Raw genomic sequence first — 15,288 nt, 5'->3', positions numbered from 1 at the left:
GCATAGTTAAGATAAATGCTTTAAAATGAATATAACCCTGCATCGCACGCGATCGAAGTCCAGTAATGCTGAGTAGAGACAATTGGCTCCCTTACATAAGCAATCTGCATGGGGATCCCTTCCTGTCGCTTGAATGTGTTATAGCGTCCACTTTGCGGAACTTTATCAACTGCCTGTCAAGGCTTATCTTTAGTGTTTGGTGGCATGCTGCTCTTTCTCACCACAAGTCACCAAGCAGTGAAGACAGATAAGAACTCTAAAAAGAGTTGTGGCCGCGCTCACAAGAATCTTACCATAGAGTGGCCTTAAAAGCAGATGGCAGCTATTCGCAATGTTGAATATATTATTACGAAAGCGGCCATCAAATTCAAAGAGCACTCAAAGACACTGTTGTCGCAATTTCTCCTGCACAAAGTGCCGAAACGAGGCTCTCAGAGTAGCGCGAAATAATCACGTGGCGAATTTTTGCAAGTGGACAATGCACAGGACCATGAAGCACATCTATATGGCCACACGCAATGCATGGAAGCCACAGAAATGAAGAAAAAGAAAAGTAAAATACAAGGATTAGCTTTAGCGCTGTGCTGCTTGCAGAGGTTGCCTTTTTGCTCCGCCTTTAGCACCGAACTTTCGTTTCCTTGCGCCTCTATTCGCACACGAGGAATTAGTTACAGAAAAAAAAGAAAAAAAAAAGAGAGACGGCCGATTTGTGCCTCACGTCGTGTGCACTCCAGCTGCGATTGCGTTGCACCCGTCGACCTCAGGACTGCTTTCGTCGTTTGTATTCCGGCTCATAGGTGGCGCCACGCCGTGCACGATGTATTGCGGTGACTGCCGCAGCGCCATCTACTGATCAGCTGCGCGCCTCCGGCCATGCGTGACAGTTGGCTGCATATGACTGTGTCTGTTGCGTTGAACACGTGCAAAACGACGGCGGGCGGTCAATGTGAACACAATTCGATCGCTGGATATGCATGTCAAGGTAAGCTGATGACGCATCTTTGTTTAGGGAACGCCAGGTGCGTCGTAATCTTTCGGATAGACTTTTTCAGGACGCTGCCTACTCCGTTGCTACCGCTCGTTTGTGCACTCGGTACACCTCGTTCGTGCTCCTCTCTCTTTCTCTTTCTATCCCCACCGCTTTCCTCCTGTGCAGGATAGCCAACCAGAAGTGCTTCTGGGTAATTTTGCTGCATTTCTTTGCATCATTCCGATCTCGCTCTTGCCTTCGCCGTGTTGGGCGCGAAACGCTGTGTGCAGGACATGTTTGGCGGCAGCAATAGTTTCTTTCTTATAGGCATGCTAAATTTCGCTAACGATGCTATGTTAGTTGTCTACTATACAACCAACGTGTAACTTATCGTTCGTTGTATAATATACAACAAACGAGAAGGAAATTCGTTGCAACTAAGAAATTTCTATACGAATATATTGTTCTTCGTTTTTCTTTACTTCGTGCTTGGCCAATGTGACGGCGTACTGGCGCCGCATTTCGCCGGTAATCCCATGTCGGGATTACAATCATGCTATATGCGTAATAGGGACATTCATTAATGCTTACACGTGGTCCACATATCCGCCTGCACTACGCGTGTATTTCGTTTCACGTACCAGTTCTACCCTCAGGAAAAAAAAACGGTATTGGCTGTGCAACCGGCAATGGAGGACACAACATGCCTATTGTCAGAAAAAGTCCGAGCCGTTATACAGACAGTGTGCTGAACGAAACAGTGGCACCTTCGTGTACACCTGTGGCGTCGTTTCTTCCGTCGTCGTCTTTTGGTCCTCGTTGTCGCTTCCGAATGCATTTTTATTTCTTTATTTCTCACGCAACGTGGTTGTATTAGCACCATCTGTAACCTGCTTCGAAACGCCCTCGTTCGCGCAAGAAAAATGGTATCCCCACCGTATTATAAAAAAAGATGTAGTGTACATGTATAGGAGGAAAAAGAAAAAAAAATCAAGCAAACACAGAGAACGGCTCACTGATTTAGAAAGCGTAACGTAGCACAGGGACGACAGAGAGGAAGCAAGCACGCTCAACTTGCGTTAACTTCGCCTAGCGCAGATGTCGAATATGGCGCTGCACATGTATGCTGTGTATACGTGGCTAGCAAGAGTGTACAGGTACAGCTTTGTTTTCTGGAGCGCCGGCGGTTTTGGCGAATATGACAGTGACAGCTGCTCCGGTACGCGGGCGAGTCGCACCGGAAATGGCGATAATTAAACGTCTGTCTCTTTACGATGTTGTCAGCGCATGTGTGCCAGCTATACAAATATAAAGCTGTGGGGCTCGAAAGGTGAAGGAGGGAAGATGCATAACAGCGGCTGAACGCGCCCGTATTTAACGATTGGCCGCGGGGCCCAGCATGCATCGGTGTAGGCTCCTGGGAGAAACGTGGAAGGCGACAGAATTGGGGCCGTATTCATAGACGGCTCTGATTCTGCTAGAATTGTTTGTAAGAGCGAATTCCAGCCAGTCCTGATGGCGGACACAATATTAACGAAGGCGACAAGCCAATGGCAAAGAGCACTTACGAACAAAAAGATTTGCGAATTCGGCCCCGGAAGCGCTTGATATAGCGTGCTTGTAAGCTTGCTCTTGTTTGCAACAACAACAACAACAACAACAACAACAACAACAACAACAACAACAACAACAACAACAACAACAACAACAACAACATGACGACTACGACGACGACGACGACGACGCCGTTGACGACGACGACATCACCAACAACAACGACGACGTAATACATTTTGTGGGTCTGGGCGTAAGTTTTCGAAAATGCGCCACAAATTTCCGACTTTCCCTGCTCAGGCGCAGGAACATGGTTGTAAACTTCACACTCCTTTTCCCTTCCTCATCTTTTCCACAAGGTCCTGGAAATATCCAGCGATGTATGTGGAAACAGAAAAGCCACCCGCGCCCTTATTTCGGATTGGTCGAAACTTGCGGTTCCTCCCAATTCGCCCCTGCTTTCGCTTGGACGTTGCTGGCTGCGTTGCTGTTAGACGGAATTTTATAGCTTACGAAACAGCTTAGAAAAATACTAAAGAGAGACACTGGGTTAGTTACCACCCCGTGCTACAGCGAGTGTGACGAACGCCTTGCACATGAAGTCGGCAATCGTTTTAGACTAATTTGCAAGCAATGCTACGTCACTGCTGGCGATCTAACTGAATTATATCTTGCTGTCCACAGTTGAGTAACGCTATCGCTGTTCGTTCAGGCGCGCCTTTTGATTTCACCGTCGTCGGTTCGATCTCTTCCTGGGTTCATTGCATGCGCGCTTCGTCGTTGTCGCCGTCGTCGCTGTTTTCGTCGTCGTCAGGCTTCATTAACATTGTTATTGCTGCGATAGCAATTATATGAGGATCTTAGGCGAATTTTCCTCGTCCCCGTCTGCCTAGGCGTTGCCATTGCATTGGTGTTCCATAGAGCGCCATAAGAGGTGGAAAGCATGCAAGGGTGAGACGAGAAGGATGGTGGCTCGATGCGCGCCGTCTTCCCGCGCGCCGAATGTTGGCGGTCGCGTGATCATGCGCGCTCAAGGCAGAAAGAGCAGGAGGTGAAGGGGTGGGCGGTGAGCAGGCGAGCGCGTCTTCTTCAGCACAGCCATGGCGTGGTTAAGGGCCTACGTGGGCGGCGCCCTATCATACAGCAAACTTGCAGCGGGTGCAAAGCCCAGGCGAGCCGACATGGCTAGTGCATTCATGTTCGCTGTCTCCTCGTGCGTCTAGTGTTTGTGTCAGCGCAATATTCTCTAGTTTTGGAGGCGCGTTGAAGCGAGAGGCAGTGCGAATCATTCGCTACCCGCTGCCGGCGTAGTTCATAACGCAGACGTTCTGGCAGCGAGTGTTCGCGGTCACCGAGTGATATCTGTTCCTAAGCGTGGGACATCATGCTTGCTAATTAGTTTACTGCAATATATACACAGCTGATAGCCGAGAGAGACCTTCGTCCTGCAGTGGGCATGAAATAGGCTGATGATGACGAGGATACGGCTCATAAAACTACGAACGTTACTTCACTTAGTTATCTGATACTTTTATATCGCTGTTAATGCTTTACGTTTCGTGCGAAACCGCGACGTTTTTGTCATTTTCCCCCTCCGGAGGAGTTCAGTAACATGAGGTTTTGTTGTCGAGCACGAGGTCACGGTTTCGGCTGTCCGCCGCGTCTGCCTCAAAAAATTATGGGGTTTTACTTGCCAAAACGACTTTCTGATTATGAGGCACGCCGTAGTGGAGGACTCCGGAAATTTGGACCACCTGGGGTTCTTGAACGTGGACCTAAATCTAAGCACACGGGTGTTTTCGCATTTCGCCCACATCGAAATGCGGCTGCCGTGGCCGGGAATCGATCCCGCGACCTCGTGCTCAGCAGCCCAACACCAGTCGCGTCTGCCTCACTTTTATGGGAGCGAAATGCAAAGGCGCTCGTGTACCTACCCTTCTGTGTATGGTAGAGAAGTCCACCTGGCCGAAATTATTCCGGCGCTTTCCAATACGGCGTCCCTCGTAGCCTGTCTGATGTTTTGAGGCGTTAAACCGCGCCATTTAATTTCGATGTATTTTTGTCGTGCGCTCGTCGTCATGCAACCTTCGTTGTTACTTTCTCCTCGGCGTGACGCCATCGTAGTCGTCGCCGTCATCGTCATGCCGTCGTGGTCTTCATATCGCCGTTGTCCTTAGGAAGCTCCAACGCCATCATCATAATCGTCGTTACTGCCGTGTCCTCTTCGTCGTCATCTTATAGATGCTGCAGTCTTCGTCGTCATCGTCTTTGTTGCCTTGGTTGTCATGTCATCCTGTCTGTCTCTGATGTTGCTTGGCTCTGCGCCAGCCGTAGAGAAAAAAACACTTTGACAATCTGTAGAATGCATCTCAGTTATCTTCCTCTTGCCCTCTCTTTCCCCCATCTCTCTCTACCTAATTGAAACGAAAACATCGTCTTGTGTCTTCTGTCAGGTCTGTGATGTTCGCGCGCACTGGGGTTAGCTCAGCGATGAAAGCTGTAGGCGCCTACAGCTTGGCGCCAAGCTGTAGGCGCCAAGACACAGTGCGCCAAGGCGGCACTGTGTCTTGTTTCTCAAAATTCGTGTAGCCCGTCTGTTATTGTAGTGCTGTACCTCTCTCGTTCACACCTCAACTAAAAGAATGCACACTTCACGCACTGTGGGAATCGATTATTTGCGAATATTTTTGCAGGTATCTGGTCATCCAGTAACGTTTGGGGTTCTTCGAAGGCTTGCTAAATGGACCAGCGTGTTCGTGTAAAGCATTCAGTTGTGTTCGACGCGAGCCCGTGTGTGACGACAGAAGCAAGACGACGGCTTCGACGACGGCGACAGCATTACTCTGCTAAGAAACGTTACAACGTGTTAAGTTACTAGTTGCGGCCATCCCGAAAGCAGCACTATGCCGAGCGACATCTTCGTATGGTTGTCTGACAAGAGGAAATGACTGGGAAATGTGGGCCGATCCCAAAGGCAGTGGCGCCTACCACATCGTCTCAAAGCGTTAGCTGCCCGAGGTAAGAATAGGAGAAGCTGACACGCTAGCGCTGGTGATGCGAGGGAACGGGTGGGGTAAGTCTGTGACCGAATAGAAACTGGAAAAATGGAGCGCGCTCACGCGCTCTTGCTCGTGCACTGTGACGTCACACACTCGCCATTCTTCTCAGAGTTAGTTGGCGTTGGCGCTAGAGAATCATGCGCGAACTATGAAATAAAGAAAGTGACCGGGGCCTAATAGTTAGAAAATCGGTCTGCCGTGGTCGGCAGCCCGTTGTTGGGTGCCCCTATCGGGCAATTTCGAAATATATTATGACGAAACGAGACAGGAATTTACCGAATAGGGCGTGCGATAAGCCAAAGAATGCTTTGCATTGAAGAAGTAAAAAAAGAGTGTCGGGATGCTTCTTTTACTGTAGCCCAGAACTACCAGTTAAGGAAAGAATTACTTGAAGGAACATCTTCTTGGCTTGCGTTACCATAAGTAACGGGAACAAGTCATTGCGTTGCGATGATCTGGAGAGCTTTGCGTAACATAAGTGGGCAGTGTTCGTTTGCCGGCACCTGTTGTAGGTAACGGGAAGACAGGCCTGTTTAGTGTACTTTCCGCAATGAACTTAGCTGTTGGTGATAACGTAATTACTCGAAAACGAAGGCCGCTTTCTGCGTCACGACAGAGATAATGTGCCGTATAATTTCTTCTAGTATGTCAAAATCCTGCTTCATTTCGTCGAAGTCAAGTGCTGAGTTTTCATTTACCGGTTACATCTGTGTCAAGGCTCTGTTGATATTTAGCGCAGTACTTCTTTAAGTTTCTTTCCTTGGAGCGTGCAGCAGCCATTATATTCCATGCTATGAGTGATTGGTCACGTGCTTCTCTGTTTCCACCACTGAACTAGCTGAGCTGCTGCCAATATGATCTCTCAAACTACGCGTCGCGTTCTTTATGTTTAAGTGCGCAGTTTATTTAATATTCATTCTTACGAAAGAACGAGTGGTAAAAACAAAGCATGCCAGAAGTTGTTTTGCTGAGCTTTAACAGATGAGTCACGCAGCTTGAAAACGTCCGTAATTGCTTCAGTTTCGCAGGTGTTTGAAGTGAAATGTCACTTTTGCGTGGTATCGGCTGCTGTCATCTGACTGTGCGGATTTACGGACAGGCCCCGCAACACAGAAATGTGAATAGGACAAATTCAACTCATCGGAACTACGCAATGGGTGCGCGGTTCCGAACAACTCTCGGGTGGACTGAAATGTGCTATAGTTGGGCATCGGGAAACGGCTTAGCCATACCAGAGCCTTGTTGTCTCAAATAATTGACCGTCACCTGAGCAGAAGTTGGGCGCTCGTTGCAAATACTTGTGCTGTACATAGGCAGTGTGCTAATTAATTTAAGGGGAAGTTGAAAATAACGCGGGTCACTAGGCAGCGAATACCACGGTAGTTTGACCGTTTATATTCACTTCTTGTCATTGCGGCCATAGATAGACTGCCTAAATGATTGATGGTACTGTTACTGCAAGCAAGACCTAAGAACATGCCACGCAATGTGCACAGGAGGGTGGGCAAAGTAGTCGAGCATGCGCGCAATGGGTAAAGCCTACCGCGGATGAATCACGCTAGGCCGAATCCGCCGTTCGCAGTAACACAAGTTGCGGCCGGCTGTCTTGAAAAGAAAATGCGAAGAGGCTAGCTTCGCGGAGAGTTGGCTTGCGAAGGCTGAACGCGTGACGTAAGGCGAGTGAATACTCGAGGCCTAGACATTTGGGAACAACAGTAAATGGTAATTCTCTCTCTCTCTCTCTCTCTCTCTCTCTCTCTCTCTCTCTCTCTCTCTCTCATCCGTCGAATTTGTTTGTTTCGTACATGGCAGGCATTGTAACTTAATCGCGCGACCTTTGTCACGCGGGTGCGTATGCGTGCACTGCGTTCTGCTGTTTAAATTTCTTAGGTTCTGATTAGGTAGAGAAATGATAACGTCGTCAGCAGTGTCCTGGGAAACACTCCTTTCATCCGCCGATGACTACAGCTAAGACTCCTCTTCGATCTGTTTGTCCAGTGTCGGGAAAAGTACGTCAGTGTGCATTCTCGATGACTGGAGTAGTACGTCTGAACTGCTCCTGTCCGGCAACGGCAAAGCGCCAAAGTGAGCGGCAGCACTTAACGCACTAAAGAACTGCTCGCGTGCGCCTGTGGAAGCCGGGCATGAGAATTTCCAGCTCGTGCCATGTCTCGGCAAGCCATTGTTTCTGCTAGCGGTGGCATTCCCTGCGACGCGGGTGCCCTGTTGGGCTCGGATGCCCGCCGCCGAGGGTTCAGATGCACGTGCGATGCCGCCGCCGTACACACGGCTCGAAGCGCGCGCGAGCATGATGAACCCGCGTCCCCGGCGCGCGCACTATATCGCCCGCCCTTGCAGCTGCGCATGCCGCGCACGCACGGCGCAGTCTGTGGCGCAGCTGCCGCAGAATGCCGCTGTTTCCTATGACCCGATGGACGGAGCAGCAGCTGCAACATGGCTGCTATCATGCGGCCATGTGCGCCACTGCACTATGTCTCGCGGCGCTGCCGAGGAACAAGTGGCTCGGCCGATTTCTGCGCGCTTGTGGAGCGCAAACAAGCGGAGTGCGGCGCTGCATCTGCGGCGTCGAGCTCATCGTCGCCGGTGGCGCCGACGCCGAGGCTGCTTGCTGTGCGCGCCGCGCAGTTTTGTGCGCCGATGGCGGCGGCGAAGTCCTGGTCTGTTGTGAGGCACCAGCACTGGCGGTCAAAGTAGCACCTAGTGGCGGCGTTTCGCGGCTTCTTCGGGGTCGTTTTCGACGGCTGTCCCCTCCGCTGCGCATACGCGAGCGTCGAGAACCGTGCTGTGAGCCATTTTTCTTCTTCGTCCGCCTGACCCCTGGCCCACGTGCGCGCCGGCGATAGGCACTCCCTCGTCACCCTCGTGGTTCGTACATGCTTCAGAATGGCATTCTTTTGCTTTCTTGCGATGTCTTGGACGATTTTGTCGTTATATGTGACTGGCCAGCGGATTTAATGAGGTGGCAGGTCTCGGAAACGAACTTTGTGATGCCAGTGATACGGTCGCGAAGTGTTCTTCGAAGCCTTGATGTACATAGCGACGCTAAAAGGCAAGAGTGAGTTGAAATTAGCCTTTTTTTCTAAAGGACTAGGAAATTTGGGTGACGAAATCTTAGCCCCTGTGTGTGGCCTTCCGACTTCTTTCTGTTACGTCCTTTCTTGCCTTGCTGTGGGAGTGCAGGGCATCAAACCAGTGCGTGGAGATACGTGGATCGCCGTCTCTGCAAAGATACAAGCACGTAGTCCGCTGTCTCTGAGAAAAAACAAAAACAAGAAAAGCTATAGGATTAAGGATCTCTGGCTGTCTGTATTGGCAATACGTGAGTAATGTTTAGTCCATGGCATTACGCGGAAGTGGATATACTGGGCACGTTCACGTGTCAAATACGTTGTTTTGGGCGATGCAACTGGCAATGAACGAAAAACAAAACTGGCTTGCGGCCAATGTCGGGATGTGTCTGATGCGAGAGTGCTGGTGGTGTAGAAAAGTACACGTGCACTGGTAAACCACCTTGAATTTGTGTTCTGGTGTGGGCCGCTGTTCGGGCTCACAGCGATTCCGTTGAAGGTGATGAGAGTAGGTCACTCATGGTGCGTCTGGCTTGCGCAGTTTAGGTGGAGTAGAGTTGATGGCATTTGTATAAACCGGTCAAGTGCATGAAGAGCTGAGCTTTTACGCAGAACTTTCTTTGTAGAGGGGAATTGAGCATCTCATCCGCTCGTTCAGCGCTGACAGGCGTCAGCTCACAGCAGCGATGCGCACCTTAGAGAAAGTTTCGTGGTTAGAATAAGGCGAGGAGCTGAGCTAGCCGCTGTTAATTTTGAACTGGGCTGACTGACACTAACGACGGTAAAGGACACAAATAGACACGACCTAGGACGAGAGAGCGCTCTCTCGTCCGGTCTGGTGTGTCTGTGTCAGTTACCGTGAATAGTGTCATTTAGCAAACTTTAAAATGAATTTTAGTGATAACTACTGATTTCATGCGTAACCTGCTGTAAGTGACGTGCGTTTAGTTACAGCAGGCTTCAGACTAATGCGTGCCTCGTAGGTTGCCGCAGCGACGGATACTGGTGAACTGCGCGCAAAAAGACCATCGGGTCGTATTCACAAAAAATCTCTTATGCCATGACCGTTCTTACGAGGAACGTTTAGCCAACTCCGACTCTGTGCACATAAGCCGAAAGCTGCCGACCAATGCGGGAAAAAGAAAGCGCTGACGAAGAACCAGCTTTGTCACTTCATGACTTGGTCGAGCGGTGGTCTTGCGTGAAAGTGACTAATGATACTATCTTGTGCGCAGTAGACTCGAATGGTTTGTGCGTGCGCAAAATCGGGGCCGCTGTGCATTAAATGAGTCGATCACCAGCAATAATGGTCTAGCTACAAGTCGATTTGATGTATATTCGAGAAGATTCGGCTGATGGGCATATTTAGTAAAAAAGTGAAAGAATTTTACGTTTGCCACCGTGCAAGCCTTCCAGCTGAACGAACATGTCCATTATCGATTTTACTCATTACTCGCACATGTTAAGTTGACCTCCTTTTTCAATAGCTTTACCTGTTGATTAGTTAGGAGCTGTGTGTACATCTTCTTCACATACGTGCACTATGCCTGTACGCGTTCCTTGCTCGTGCCTTGAGCCATTTTGTAAGCCTTGAGAAGAGTTGAAACCCCAAGATAACTCCAAGAACGCAAAATGAGAATGAAGTACGCAGCGCTTACGCGTAGTTGCGATATGCATCGAACTATGCATATCTGCAAACGTAGGTGTTTTCTGTACAATTAAGCTATGAAATAATCAGCATGCAAACCTGTGCCCCGTACGTCTCCGAAACAATTTTTCAAATGGTGCCGAATATTGTTTGCTCATCGGTTATGATAGGAAGTGGATGCGTTCTTGTTCACAATAAGCGCGTTAAATGTCGTAGAAGCGGAATGAGCAAGCCGTAACAGACATGCGAGGGCGAGAGCTCTAAAAGGGCGTGGGCGGTTACAGAAACGATAAGTTTTAGAGCTGCCAAAGTTCAAGCTACTAGTGACCACCTGCATCTACATAAGGTAACTGAAGGGCAAACACCTTAGGTGGAAGAATCTAACGGTTTAATGCGGGAATGGGCTGATATTGATCTGCTGGTACCAGACTGCTGTACACGTTACACAAGAAAATGTTACCCATTACAATTACAGCTACATCATAAATGTCCTGATTATGTCCTGCCCCATAAAGGTAAATGAGTAATTACTAAAATATAATTGATGTAGTACTCAGCGAAGTTGTGCTTCTATCAGGGAAAATTAGCTGTAACTTTATTGAAAGGGAACTAAAGTTGGGGTAATCCTGGCTCGCGTAACAGAGAGGGATCGTAACGAATACGTCTTTTGACACCGTGTCGTCGGCTGGAGGAGTTGCCAGTGTACAATCAACGACCGACTTTCCGGACGCCCAATAATACGGACGCCTTCGCGGCACCACCACGTACCCCATAGAGTCAACGTATATGAATGCCTGAAATTTCAGACGCAAGAACCCTTCGCCGCCTGATTTTCCTGACCTTTCCCTGTGACCGCGGGTCCGAAACGGCATTAATCAAAGCCAATCAAAGTTTTTGACTACCTCGCCGCCGCTGTAAACGGTAGGCCTAGCTGCTTTACGTTCGCTGTTAAGATTCTTGCCGTTCGGCGCGGTGTTTTTCATTCAAAGAATTGGCCGCTGTAAGCAATGGCACCGACTCCCTCGTTGTGGTCCTCGCGATTGGCTTCAAATCTCGGAAAGCACGACGCGTTACACAATGCTGGTTCCTGAAAGTCAGCTTTTCCTCAGTAAAGAAATGTTACGCGGTGAAGCATACATGAAAGCATTTGCGGTGAAGCATAACAAGCGCGGGAAGGGGCAATTGTCACAGGACACGGTATCTATTTCTTAATTATACACGCTTCCGCCCGCCATCTCCTGTCGCACTACGAAGACCGATATGCCTAATAAGTGTATTGCTGGCCTTTTGGGATGTGCCTGTGGAGATTTGAGCCCTTAACGGCAGTAAAAGGCATGCGTTCATTTTTTCGAACTGCCTGATCTTAAGGACGTTTCCGCGGCCCCTAGGGAGTCTGAAAAATCGGACGTTGACTTTGCAACTGACCAAAATGATGCTTCAAATGATCTGTGGGTCGAACGCGCCGTGGAAGGGGGACAGAAACAGAAAGGACCTACGCATTGTGCAATGAACGGGAAAGGAAGCGTGGCGCCGCTTCTTTCAAGGAGCTTGATCTCAAACAACAAAGCGTTGGCTGACACCGAGATGCAGGTGTCCTTCATCCAAACCAAAATAAACTCTTCAAAGTAGTGAAATGCAACACTGAGGCGTTGTGCGCGGGCTGAGAGTATTTCAGGACAGTTGATGTTGACACACCAGCTGTAGAGAAAGAATCCCGCTTGTGACAAAGTTCCGGCCTCATACCAATGAGCTTGCTGTCAATTGATAAAAATACCTCATATCCCTTCAGTCACGGCATCCACATTTGTGGACGCGACCTACTTCTTCCATTTCTGTGTAATGGTAGCAAAGAATAGAGCACAAACATGAAGCTTAATGAATATTCTGATAGACCAAATTACTTCCATTTTGCTTCTGAGTTATATGTATCGTTAAAGAGTATCGCTTTGGTGGAGGCACTACCATGTGACGCATGACGTGGGCATGTCGTTAGCAAGCTTGAAATATATTTTTTCTTTCGTGAAATGCTTGAGGCTAATGAATAACTTGCGGATGTAATTGAAGTGGGGGATTTAATACTTTTTACGGAGAAATGTAGCATCACTCACTTTACAATATTTAAATACTTAGTTGCTCTGTAATTATGATGACTAATCATAATATGCTTAGAGTCATTCTTCCAGCTTGATTTGCTTTCACTGGAGTCTCAAGCACCACCTATGTTTCACACATATATCGACAGTCGATTATAATTCATGACTGAATTGGATATTCGGAAATATTTGTTTCTGTACGCATCACCTTTTTATTCGTATTTGAGAATGTTCGACCCGATTTGCAATGAGTTTGACAATTTTTTTTCTAAGATATTTTACTCGCTGTGCATTTTGCTAGCCTCTCCTTTCTGATTTCTTCTTGAATAATGTAAATGCTACTTCTTACTATTCGAGCTGGATTAAGTCGGTTTTTTATTTTTTTAGCTTGCTTACTAGGGGGTGGCGGCATCGGGCGGCATGGTGTCGGCCTGTCTTCACGTAAAGCAAAGTTCTGTATCACTCAGGGAATTTCGCAAAGGCACTCAGGGAACATATGGAAAACTAAGGAAATTTGGAAATGTCAACTTGCTAGATACCCTGATTACAGTGAGCGTTACCGAGAAAATGCTTTTATCGATCAAATACAAAACTAGCGGAAATTGTCATTCATTAGAATATAATCGTACAAGTCTGGCAGGCGCCAGGCCAAACGGCTCAATGCCCTCACACGACAGCATGTACTTTCCGAAGAGCCATGATGGCGTTCCTCCATGAACGCGCCCTGCAACTATAGTGCGCAAGGGCAAATGTGCTTTGCACGGGCGCTTTTGTATTGAAAGTCCGGCAACCACGAAAACTGATGAACGAGCCGAATAATGCGATTCGCTTCGCGACCAATCAACTCTGATGCCGTCTGTTAAAATATATGTAGAAAGTAGAAGTGCTTGTGTGAGGCAACCTCTGGACCGACTTGATTGACGGTTGTTGTATTTGAGAGAGAAAGTCAATTTGTAGTGACCGTTGCAAACAGAATTTTCATTTAGGGCTTGAAATTTTTCTCTATAAGGCTTTGAAAAAGTCTAAGTTTAAACAAGAAATGGAAGCCCGAAGTTTACATTTTGGTATCTACATATCAAAAACGGACATCGCAGTTATGTGAACTGCATCCGTTAGAGCATCTAAAGGGGATAAATTTGACATAATTTGTATATTACGTGAAACTGTTACAATGTTTACAACGGTTTTGCAAGAGATACTGCTCGGGTACCAATGATGTATTTGGATGTTCTACTAGTTGCAGTTTCCAGAGTTGTGATATGGTTTTTCATTGCTTTGTTCTTGCGATTTTCATCAATACTTATAAAGAGCTATCAATGGCCTCAATAAAAAGTGCGCTTCAACTCTCAGTATATTTTAATTTTTTATTTTAAGTGCAACAAACCTCCTCAAGTTTAGCGCTATGGTTGCCGAGAAAAATGATTTCTCCCGTTCCCACGTATTTATATTGGAGATCCCGAGCTAAATGTTTCTCTTTTTAAGATCTACATGAGAGCCACGCGTCGCATTCATGACCTGTCGCAGTGACACTGTGGAAGCTGAAGAAAGTTGTAATACTGAACTCGCCAGGTTGCCACGGAGCGGGGGCAGGGGCAGTACGTTGGGGGAATATTGTTGATTAGTTGATAACATGCTCTGTCCGATAACTAATGCTCTGTCCGATAACTAATGCTCTGTCCGAGTCAAGTAATGCATTAGCCTCACATTTGGCGACCAAAGTGGGGCCCTGACATAGTTCCTGGATCGAACCCCTAAATTTCTGATAATAGCAGCTGAGCTCGTCCTAGAGAGTGAGGGTGTCTCGCCACGAAGTAGCCACAGGTACTGCGCATCGCATGCACAAATAGCCCATTTGGCGAAAAAGCCGGCGTCTGTGGCGGCGCAACCGCTCCTAAATTCCCATTGGCTGCAACGCCACGTCACGTGCGCGCCTCGACGGAGCAGAGCGGGCGAAGGGAACACGTACCTGCTGACGCGCGGCGTATCAAGTGTTGCGTGAGTGAAGAGGGCGTCGCCGCGACGCCACGTCACCCTCGCTCTCAGAAACCTGTGTTATCCGCGCGTTCCTTGGCCGTGCAAGCTCTCGCCTGAGTTTTAACTTTGCCTGGGTAGTCGATATAATGAAATGAACCTGTAACAACGGAATAGATTCGAGAGGAGGAACGTTGGCAATAGCGAGTTTCGAACCAACGACCGCACGCTCAGAAGCCGAGTGTCTTGCCCACTGGGCTAAACTGATGTTTCATATATAGCAGGCCTGTGCACTTCGCTTTATGGTATCGTGCTAATTGGACCGAAATTTCCATTTCCAAGCGCGGTATGACGAAAGTGGTGACGTCGAAATCACTGCGGCTTGCTTGGGAGCGTCCCTGTTATATTCTTTGGCAGTCGAGTAAGGTAGCGTGACATCACGGATCGAAGTGCACCGGCCTTGTGCTATCTAGGAGCAGCTGACCAAGCGTCTGAGTGCGCTCGCATGCCTGTGTGGAGTTCATAACTCGAAGGAGTACTCAGCGGTCTTCAATAGGACATTAATGCCTTCGCATTCACAACTCACAAAGTGCTCATAAGAAGTGTCTTCGGATATTTTTTTTTCAATCCACACAATGCCAGCCGCTTTGGTCTTGGGATTTGCCTCTTTTATGGGAGCGCAACATACAATACCCCAATTCCGACACCCAAGTCTAATAAACATTAGCGGTGGCACCGAGGCTCAACCTTTACTTTGATTTGTCGCCGATAGTTGTTCAATATGCGTGTGTTACTGTTATCGCGAGTATGGCCAAGCTGCCATTTATCAAAACATACGGACATGCGCATTTTCTCCAACTAAAACCGATTTATTCCGATGCCTGCGAGAATCACTATACCCGCT

General features: G+C 48.2%; 1 protein-coding gene across 4 annotated transcripts in view; it reads left to right on the top strand.

Annotated features, from left to right (window-relative positions):
• LOC142575918 (uncharacterized) overlaps positions 1-15,288 on the top strand; it is a 235,836-nt gene that overhangs the window by 124,864 nt on the left and 95,684 nt on the right. Inside the window, exon 1 of one of the 4 annotated variants that reach the window (XM_075685721.1) lies at positions 754-982. The exons of 2 other annotated variants lie outside the window; for them this stretch is intronic. The gene's annotated coding sequence lies outside the window, so the exon portion shown is untranslated. Of the gene's footprint in view, positions 1-753; positions 983-8,052; positions 8,470-15,288 lie in introns of those variants that run through there. One more of the 4 variants, XM_075685720.1, reaches the window with a different exon arrangement.

This window comes from Dermacentor variabilis, chromosome 3, assembly GCF_050947875.1.
Source record: "Dermacentor variabilis isolate Ectoservices chromosome 3, ASM5094787v1, whole genome shotgun sequence".
Lineage (NCBI taxonomy): Eukaryota > Metazoa > Arthropoda > Arachnida > Ixodida > Ixodidae > Dermacentor > Dermacentor variabilis.
Note: the sequence above shows the minus strand (reverse complement) of the source record. Positions and strands in the feature narration are given on the sequence as shown.